Source organism: Diuraphis noxia, unplaced genomic scaffold, assembly GCF_037042655.1.
Source record: "Diuraphis noxia isolate RWA-SAM2 unplaced genomic scaffold, SU_Dnox_SAM2 contig0001, whole genome shotgun sequence".
NCBI lineage: Eukaryota > Metazoa > Arthropoda > Insecta > Hemiptera > Aphididae > Diuraphis > Diuraphis noxia.
This window is the reverse complement of record NW_028301711.1, coordinates 94,562,998-94,575,182: the sequence shown is the minus strand read 5'-3', so window position 1 is coordinate 94,575,182 and position 12,185 is coordinate 94,562,998.

The following is a 12,185-nucleotide window of genomic DNA, read 5'->3' as shown; positions in this document are numbered from 1 at the left end:
TGCAGCACAAGTGTCTATGGATAATATTTAAAAGAAATTTAAAAAAAATATTGATTAGAACAAAAGTTATTTCATTTGTCAGAATATCAGATCTCTTTGGCACACCCTGTATACATATTGTAGTATATATTATTATAATTTATAGTATATATCATTATATCTGTGAAACAGCCAGGTGACTCATGATTATGTAATCCTTTTAAAAGCATAACCCATCGTACACGTATTATTTAATGCTATATTGCTATGGTTTGTCAATATTATACGGCAATAAAAAGGAAATTAAAATTACTAAGTATTTATATTTTATATTATTGTACTAATTAGAATTCCAAAAATATTAGAAATTATAAAGAACGTTTGGTACGTTGCTTAGTTGTTTTTATGCTGATTTATATCTAATTATATATTACAAGTTGTAAATTATTATCATTTGTTAAAATCGTAAATATGCTAAGTTCACGTTTTCCATTTTTTTTTTTTTTTTGTTTTTTAATCACAATAAATACTTACTAGTTATAATACTACTAATTATGTACCAACAATTATTTTTAATATAGATATTTTTTGATATATAGATTCTAGATCATAATTCAAAGTCCAATAATCAATTGTAATTCATAATGCACATCGTATTTTTTAATAAGTAGGTGCACGTTTTATTGTCCATCTTATATAATTATATTCATTAACTTCTAGATTTAATCAAAAACGATTTACAGTAATTGATTAAATTCTTGAGTAGAAATTAGTACCACCTGTCACATCTATACATTAGGTTGACCTACCTATATGTATATTTGTCGTGTTATTTTCAATCTTTTAACAATATTTGTATTTTATAAGACTGAAGTTAAACATAATATGATGAAATATTTCGTTTATAAATTCAATAACGTACAATTTAAAAAAAAAAAACAAATAATAAAATGTTGTACTAGTTGATATGAAAATAAAAAAAAACAATAAGTAGGTATATATACACGTTTTGATTTAAATACAATAATACTTTGGAAATCTTAAAAATGTAAATCAAAACATAAAATTATTATTTAGAAGTATTTTTTTATTTAATTACTTCATCACAATTTCAATATATATTATACATTAAAAAGGCTGGTATTGGTTGATATGTATGTAATTTACGATACTCAAAAAATATGTTATTGTGCGATGTTTATTTATAGTATTACTATAAACAATTTACATATTTAAATTAATCTTATAAAATACAATGGAATTTCATTATTAATTCGAGTGAAAGACTTGTGTAAATAAGAGATAGTTACTTTAAACACGAAAACACAAATAAAGTGTATAACTTGTCTTGTAAAAGATAATTTTTAAAAGAATTCAAATACAAATACAGAATAGATACATATTTTGAAAAGTATTTAAAAACTTATTTGAAAATAATCTGTTAAAAAAAAGGCAAATAATATATTATTTTATAATATTCTATTTTTTTGGAGATATTTTGACCGGTCTTTGGCTGAAAAGTGTCATGACTATGATTTTGTATAATGTCCTTTGGGTGCCATCGGACCTATAGTGATATGCTTGAACCTTGTACTCCAATTTACTTACGAATATCTGGAGCTTAGTGAGTATATTAAGGAGCAAAATTCACACAATTTCTATTCTTGTTTCGTGGGGAAAACTGAAGTATAACAGCTCACCAACAAAGCAAATAATCAGCATAGCTCATCAATTTTGAAAAATAAAGTGTGTACTAGATTTACTACTACACATCTACAGAACACCTAAAAAAAAACTATTTTAGGTTATAGACAGGCATTGCCAAAAAATTGTCAATAATTATATGTATACGTATCTATATTAAATATCTTATTTCCTTATATTATAAGATTTAAAAAATATTTTCACCTTTATAAGACTTAATATGATATACGTTCATATTTCTTATACCAGATATTATTCAATATTTACTATTCCAAAATAATGAGTGTTGTATGAAAAATCATCATACTAAAAGGTGGAGTAAAACTTAATTATGTAATATTTTATATAGCTAATACTATAATAATTATAATAGATTATTGGTTATACTCTAAGCTCGTGTGTACGCCCTTGGGTATGTGTATGTTTAAAAAAAAGTCAAGCCGATACATTTTATAGTAAATGAAATATTCATTTAACATTTAAAAATAATAGTAAAAATAATAAAATCATATTGTGTGTTTTAACTTTTATTTATTATTTGTGCTGCAACACCACACACCTATAGTAAATTTAAAACAAATAAAAGGTTATTTGATAGTATAATATTTAATTATATCCTATAATCATAGCTATGATTACCCTAAGGTATATTATATGCATATAGCAATAACAATTTTGCAAAATATCTTTATTGTGAATCCAATTATTAGTCCAAAATCTAAATTAAATATGTTTTGTATTTATTCTTGATAAAAATATAAACAGTTATTTTGGGAAAAAAACTCTCAAATAAGTCAAAAACTGAATAAATTTTAAATCGATACATGTTTAGCAAGCTTTGCCTCTACCCAGACAAAAATTAGTACGCACCTGAAATAAATAAATGTATACATACAATTTGATTCATAAAGGTTTTTTTATAAACATAATATAAAATCGAATGATCACTTTAAAATAAAAATACATAAAATATATTATTTACGCTTTTAATAGTATTTATAAAAGTTAACAGTGGTTGTATATATATAGATCAACTTGTGTTAATTTACTAATTACTGTTGAGTCTTTGTGCAATCAAGTGAAATTTGTTTAAATTTTTTGTTATTGAGTATCCACAAATATGGTAAATGGTCCTTCTCATGACCAACACAAAGACTTCGACCAATGATACAGTGCGGCTAACGTACGCCGTCATATCAGTGTGCGCGCAACTCCACGCACACCTGACGCAACTATTTGGCCCTTCCGCCCATCCACTGACAGGGAAACTTACAAGTGGTGGCACTCCTAAAAGGTAGAACACCTACCCAATCTATCTAATTCAAAGACATAATCCTTATCTATATAACAAAAATATACGAGATGAACCTTATCGAGAGTAAGCACAATAAAGGTGATAGTATGCATTGTATTTGAACCAGTACAGCGTTTTCATTGAGTTTTTTTATTGGTGCCTAAATGTTTGCAGGTCATTAAAAGTTATTACCAGGCCACTATCATGAGCCCATTTTTTTTTTTTTTTTTTTTGGTAGGGGGCACGGGTAAATATATCTCTTCTGCTTTCTTCTCTTCTTCTCTGCAAACTTTATATCATGTGGGAATGATCAAAATTGTCCTGCAGTGCTTTGTCCCTCGCAATATTATTTTAATTATATCATTATTCTGTTTATCAATCTGCATACTAAATTCAAGAATAGAATATAGATACTATGATTATATTATCCAATTTCTCTTTGATGTCATTCAATTCAAATATTTAAATTTAATTATCAGACCACGCATAACATTTTTTGAAATAATAATATTGACTCAATATTTAAATTTAAATATTTAGGCAAATAGACACTTGTATTTTATTTTAAGCAAGTCAATGATGTCTTAAAAAATTATTGTACATTTACACTTTGTCCCCATCCAAATGACGCCTATGTACCTATGTAAAAATCAAAATTTATATAAATCAATCAATGTGTATGAGGTGAATAATTTTATTTTGAACTATTTGATAATTCAATGCACCACGTCACAATTTATACTATTTTTTATTTTTGTTGCTTACACCAAATCAATAAAGTTGTCCAAAAGTAAAATGAATGATTTTTTTTCTAGAACTTTATAGTATTCTCAATTATATTTACTTTAGTCTATTAAAAAAATAATTTTAACACGGCGCATTGGATAGGCAATTTAGGTACATCATCACGGTGGAAGCTGACAAATGACCATATTAGATACATGACATTTTCACCAAATGTTTAAATAACTATATTCTACTCACCATGAAATTTTCAAAAACTTTTGACTCAAGTAGAATGATTCATAGGCTTATGCAATTTTCAATCATTATTAGTTTTTTTTAAATTAATATCGGTAAAAATGTATTTGTTGGGTAGAAAAGCTTGAAAATGTAATACAAAGTTTCTAACATATTATTACAATAGCAGTTGAAAAATAAAAATAAATTCAAATTCACAATTTTTTTTTATAAGCAATCAAAGTTTGAATTTTGACAAAATACGTAAAAATCACAAAAATTCGCAAATTATTTTAAGCTAGAAATTCATTAACAATTTTCTTTTTAAATCTAATATTTGAAAACTCAATACAAGATTCCTTACAAGTTTTTAAATCTTTATCTAAATAAAAATGTCCACCAGAAATTCAAATTAAATTTTTATGAGTATTTGAAATTTAAATTTTTACAACATTGGATTTTCACTAGATTTCGTATTTAGCGATTTCTTATTTGGTGTAACTCTCAAACAAATGACCGCAGATACTTGAAATTTTCACTGAATTTTTATATATGAATTTTTTATATTTGATAAAATTTTGAAAATATTTTGGTTTGTTTTGAACTGTTATTTTAATTTTTCTACCTTTTAGCTTTTTTTTTCTATAAATATCGATAAAAATGTATTTGTTGGGTAGAAAAGCTTGAACATTTAATACAAGTTTTCTAACACATTGTAACAATAGCAGTTAAAAAATACATAGGCAAGATTTTTTTTATAAGCATTCAAAGTTTAAATTTTTCAACATACGTAAAAATTACGAATATTCTAAAATTATTTTATGCTAGAAATTCATAAAAATTTGTCTTTTTAAATCTAAGTTTTGAAAATTTAATACAAGGCTCCTAACATATTTTTACAATATCAGTTGAAAAATAAAAGAAAAAGGTATGTAGTCACAATTTTTTTTTATTAAGATACAAAGTTTGAATTTTTCAAAATACGTAAAAATTACGAAAATTATTTTATGCTAGAAATTCATAAAAATTTGTCTTTTTAAATCTAAGTTTTGAACATTTTTAATAATCTATAATATATCCTAGACAGATAAACCGTCTCCGCTCAGAATCATTTTTCGTATACAATAATATAATATCATTGGATTCAAATTTAATTCCACCCATTATAGTAACCCACTTGTAACCTACTGAACAGCAGAGTGGCATCCACGACTTACCCGCTTTTTTTTTTTAATTTGCGTATGATTTTTAGTTTTTTTTTATTTAGTTATTAAAAAAATCAAAACAAACAATTTATTGATAGGAATTATAGTATTATTTAAATTATAACTTTCTGTTCACATTTAGATTATAATATGTTCATATTTAGAGTTTAAATATAAATTTTAGACTAGTTAAAGCTGTTATAATCATTGAACAATATCAGTTTTTAGTTGTTTTTTATTAAAAATAAAACTAAAAAATGTGTATATTTGGTCAACAACTTTATTGATAAAATTAATATTTCTAATACTTACCAAAAATCTAATGAGCATTTAAAAAATACTTTCTTTTTGCACATTTACATAGTGTCACGAAGGTACTATGGAAATTACAAGCCTCAAGTTGTTATTATTCAAGCTCTATGTTTATCAATCAGTGAATCAGTTAGGAGTTTAGGACACGTTCGATAATATTACATTATAGACTTATAGTAATCCAACTCAAAGTTTCCCGAGAGACTCGCTTGTGATAAGGCGAGCAGTATATTATAGTATTATACATAAGTGTATAATTTCTAACTACAATAAGGGTCTGTAACCTACCGCCTTCCAAAGTATTCTAATCGGCCCACCAATCTATCTCATATATTTCTTGAAAATAATATATAAGTTTTCATTGTTTTTAATTCATAAATTTAAAGCTTTAAGAAACTAACTCGTTAATTTCAGATCTATACTTCTTCATTAAATCTTTTAAGTTTAAATTAACTCTTATAGTCACAATGTGGAAGAACTCTATAGAGTTATCAAAATAAAAACTGAAAATAAAACAACTAATATTTAACCAAATTACACCCATTTGTAAACAGCTAAAAATTATTATAGTTATATTAAAGTAGTTTCACAGCAATTTTTACTCATTAAAAAATCACTATTATAAGTAATTTGAATAAAAAGTGCATAACTGATTATTTAAAATAATATTGATAGTTATGAAAAATGTATTGTAAAATATTAATGCATATGTGACGATCAGAGCTTTTATTATTTTATATATTAAGATTTTTCAATTTAATAAAGTCTTTTAAAAGTTGGATTTGAATTTTTACTATTTTTGTTATGGGAATAATTAAAACAAATTTAAATATGATTCGTTTGAATACACATTTTATGAAAATTATTATATAAACGTGTAGTGCGTAATAAGACAATAATAATTGTGTTCTACTACAGGGTGATTCTTTTATCAAACAACACTCATTATTTAAAAAACTATTGACTTTTTTCAGTTTTTATTTTTCAAAATTTTAGATCCATCTTGTTCTATAAATATATATTTTTAAAATATTTTCACCCTTAAATTTATCAGGTAAACCATTATCAACTTTTGATTTTCAAAGGACAACCCTATACTTAAAATATCATAAGCTAAAAATGCTATTTTTTCAATGAATTTTCACGTTTAAATTTTCATTTTTCGTTAATCCGTTTACAAGATATAGCCTCCCACAGTTGGGTGATTTTGGGTGATGTTTGTGTGTTATAGGTGTATGTTAGGTGGTATTTACACACGAACAGCCTATAAGTGTTGTTTGATAAAAGAATCACCCTGTATACTTCCATATACATAATATAATATAGTATTTTATCATGATAATATCTAATAAGTATTATATATTTAAAAACATTGGCAAATGTCTTGACATTAGTGGAGGGCCAGTGGTTACTATTTTTTTCCTTCCAATTTTTCACTACAGATGTTTACATAATCGATGTATATTACATAATATTAACTCAATTCTTTAATTGTTTAATATATAAGAAATCAGTGATAAATTGTAGAGAGCCTATATTATAATATGCGTCAAAAATCAAGCAGACAAAAATCGTGATGACAAGACAGGCCATTCAATAGAATAAACCATGTACTCAATGCAAATAAAACATTAAAGTTAAGTTGTCTTCTAACTTAAGAATCACGTAAACACAATTAAATATGTATTTGCAAAAGTACAAAATAAAATATATTTGGACTTTTGAATATTTAATAAACATAAAGTTGATCTTTTAGTATAAATGCAACTGCCAGTATTTTAGATTAGCCACTGTGTTTAATGGATGGCACGACAACTTATGATAGGTGCTATAACACTACGTGCTTTCTTTTTATCAGTGATCCAAAATTGTATTAATTAATTTAATTTTGAAATAAAATTTTTCCAGATACCCTAATATTAAAATTAATTATAAATTAATACTTTTTTTCTCAAAATTTGTAAAATATTCTAGAAGAAAATTTTAAAAATACCTATTACTAGCCAACTTTAATGATTAAAAAAACTTGAAAATAGTTTTTAAATACACGTGGTAAAAATTAACAAGTAAAATAATGTTATTTTTAAATTGGAAAGAAATATACAATTTATATTTATTTCAATTTATTTGATACGGTTCGTCTAAGTCTCTAAGTGGACGGCCCTTATCTTGAGTAAATAATAACACAGTTTTTATTGTTATTAAGTATTTCTATTTTTCACGAATTATATATACATATATATTATTTATTTACAACATTTGGGACGAGTAAATCGTCGATTTGCGCCAACCAGACTTAAATAAATGAGTCGACGCAATCGGGGGCGCTTGTGAGTAGTAGGGTGAATACCGGACTCTATATACAGTTTTATTGTATAAATTGGCCTATAGTAATAAATTATACAAACAACTGGGGTAAAGGGCCAGCCCTCGAAGGTATACACTTAGTAAAGCGGTATACCAACGACGAACTTGGTCCGGGTAGGTCAACTTAAACAAATGCCTTAGGTTAGATGGTGGCCCTGAAAATATAGATACTATTACGTTTCTATAATAGCAATTAATAGCAATATTACTACATATTATTATTTAGTCCATTTAATGGACTGACTAAGTAGTGAAAGTGCACCGGTATAGGTATATATGTTAGCGGCAATGTGTATAATATTGGTATTTTATAAAATGTCTAGGAATTATATATAACACCAACTACAGCTGGCAATTTATAAAAATTTTTAAATTACCTAAGCATTATATGAAATGCCAAACTATGTATAGGTAATATATTAAATCCATATTATCAGTACCTATTGATATTTGACAATGTAACTTCACCTAAAATAAATCCATTAGTAATCTGTAATATCAATAAATTTAATGAAGTAGAATTCCTGGACAAGGCTTTATTAAATGTTCATGTTCAACAAGATGTCAAAATAACAGATGTATAAGCGTTTAAAAAATAAAATTCATTGTAATTCAAAATGTCATCCTAATTTACAGTGTTGCAATAAATAAATTTAACCAATTTTTATTAACTTAAACATATGAAATTATTAATATATATTTTTTTTTTTTTGTAATAATAGAATCCTATTATTAACATTTATTTTGTTTTTTGTCTTAACAAAGTTTAAAATAAATTTAAAAAAGTATATTCTATTTATTCTTAATTACGTTCTACATAGATTTTTGTATTTTATAGAATAATATGATAGTAATAATAATTAATAACTGCATGTTAGTACACTACCCATACAATTTACAAATTATTATTTTTTTTCATTTTTATGCATTATATTCTGTAATATTAAATTCATACCTACTTTGTAATAAATATTTTTTTGTGAGCTAATAAAATTAATAATTGTCTTAATTATTATAGAAGGAAATTTATTTTTTTGGATTATTTCACTATTCTACAGATTACCAATTTGTGTTTGTCATTTTATGAAATGCCTAGTTATTATACAGAATATTTAGGAAATGTGTATAAAAAAAAAAAATATTATACACTTTTTTAAAAACCACCAGGTATTATATAGAATTCCTAGGCATTTTATATATTAAATATATTATACACATTGCCGCTAACATATACACTCCGAGCTGTTTATCCCGGTGATGATCAGTTGCAGTTTTGTTAGTATGATGGATGAAAACCACACCGTTACCTGATCGTTTCTCTTTAGTTGGTGTGTTTTTAATCCATCATACTGCTCATGAATAATTGATTAAAATACACTTTTGTAAGTGTGTTCCCTATGTTATCTGTGTTACGCTTGTTTATTATAGTGGTCAGATTGTTGGTCTTGAGAAAGACCTTTTTTGTGTTTAGTGATTTGTTCCGTAACATATTTTTAATTGTTTCGAATTTATCATTACAAAATTTAGAGTGTACATAAACTTATTGACATCATCAAAAAGAAGAAAAAATAATGGCGTGTTTTCTAGTTCGTTATAATTCTTAAATTATGTTTTTCTTGATATTATGCTAATCAAAATGTCATTATAATATTAATAATACATTAATGTATAAACGGCGCATTATATAGGCAATTCAGGTACACAATCACCGCTTTCGACGGTACCTCTATATAGTTGTCTGACGTACAAAAGTGTGGACATTTAATATAATATAAACATATTATATTAACATATAATATTAACATATAATAATTCCATTGATGTCTATACGAGTATATCGGGTTTTTTCATAATAAACATTCAGTTTTTTATAAAATGTAGTTTTAGCGTCAAAATCCATTTTATAAACATACTTAACATTATCATAATGGTATTATATGGTAGGTATACATTATAATAATATACTAATAGTATGTTTTATATTAAAAATAATATGAATATGAATTAAATGTATATGACATATATTATACAGGGTGTACCACGAGGATTTACCAATTGTGATATCTCACGAAATAATGGAGGTATCAAAATTTTGGTTTTGTAATAACACTCACAAGAATAAGAAATACAATTATTTCATTTTATAATTTATTTTAATGTTTTGGTAAAAAATGTATAAAATATATTTTTTTATTTAATTATTTAATTATTTCTAAGAAAATCGAAGATAGCCATTTTGTTGAGTTTATTTTTCTGAAAATATTGACGTTTCAAAATTTTATTTTCATTAATTTCCGGACTTTAAATATTTTTTCTAGCTTTGAAGAAATAATATAATATAATGTATTATAACTATAGGCACACTAAAAGTGTTCGGTCAGTGTACGAGCACGCATGCGGTGCGGCGGGTCATATGTTTGATTTTGATAACACTATTAAATAATTCGCAATTTTACTCGAAACTAAAAAAAATTTTAAATCATGAAATTAATGTAAATACAATTTTTAAACATTATTATTTTCAGAAAAATAAATTCTACAAGATGACTATAGTCTTTTTTTAAAATAATTAAATAAAAAAATATATTTTTTAACTTTTTTATCAAAACAATAAAATAAATTAAAATATTAAATAATTATAGTTCTTATCCCTGCGAGTCTTATAACAAAACCAGAATTTTGATATCTCCATTACTTCGAGAAATATTGCAATGGGTAAATCTTCACGGGACATCCTGTATGTTGTTTCTCAAAGTGGATGATCATTTGATGAAAAAAAATTACACAATATGAAATTTCAGTATCTATTTTGTGAAAAGATTATCACTTCGCGATATTTTAAAATTATTTCCCTAAGTAGAAAACAACGGTTTTTATTTCATGAAATTTATCCGATTCATGAAATGGAAAATTTCATCAAGTGGTTGCAACATTTCCACCATAAATTCATAACATTTTTTGTTGTGAAAATCAATAAAATATTTTTTTAAATAACTCTATATAAGTAATTTTGTATAATATGGTATCATGTGTAACATAGTATAATATATATTAATATCGATTTAAAAAATATGCCAATAAATAATTTAGTATTCACCACTCTGACTATATATTTCATTAATTTCGTGACATATCTGAGTTAAATTGTGTATAGTGACTAGTTTTAACAGAAAATAATTGATGGTTGACATTGACAGCAACATAAATAAATATAATACACAGGTAATCATCATACACTCGTACAGTCATACATATACATTATGCATATTTAAATCAAAAATTCTCAAATCCAACACCTAAAACCAGCTAGACTTGGAGTTGGCAATCTTTTTGACAGAAGATCCAAAAGTTACGATATACTCGTACTAAATTCTCCTGATTTTAAAGAGTCACTAAAAATGTTCATAATTTTTTTAACATAATCAAATTTTTAAATTTTAATATCCATAATAATACAATTTTACAGTTATTAATTAACGGGTTACAGCAAGAGAGATACATAAAGTAACTGGAGATCTGCAACTTGTGGCGGTCCTGGACGGATACCGCTTGGGCCAGTGGTGTCACTAGTGTAGGAAGTGGTTGAGGAAAAAAAACACAAACAGTTCGCGGTATTATGATTTTTTTATTGTGGTGGTTGAAAATACAACCGCCAGAAAATGATCAACACGAAAATCAAAATAGCGGGGGGGGGGGGGGGGGTGAGGAGCGTGTGTCGTTCAGTGTCAGTCAGAGAACTCACTCTACTGTCGACCGGTTCGGAGTCTCGGCGGATCGACCGTTCCAGGCGCGCTTATCGCGTGTCGGTGTCGTCCGTCGTCGATTGGCGGTTGAAAAGAGAAGTAATTGCGCGGGTTTCCGCGCAAAGGCCGTTTGAATTCGAACGGCTATTACGCGGGCCCGCGTCAAACTTAAGATCGAAAGAGCCATAGGTTGCCGACCCCTGGGCTAGATCAATATTTACGATTATTGATTTATATTAATTTTTAAATAGTTTTTGTTGTCAATATATTTTAATATATTTTATGCATTTAGTTTTGCTAAATTTGACAAACAATAATATTGTAAACCGTAAATTAAAAACAATAATTTTATTAGTGTAACATATTTTATCATATCAAAAACAATTAAACTCTAATTTATCTAAATTACAACAAATATATTTTCTCAATGTTTTATAGTAATATATTATGCTAGGTACCAATGTTTTTTTTTTTAATTTGATGGTTGTAAATAATGATTATTAGTAGGTATAAAATGTTGATTCTATCATTAAATAGCTGGTAAATTGATTATTAAAATGGATTCGAACAAATTTTATTTTTAGTTTTCATGATTAGGGTTAATTATAGGCCATATTTAGG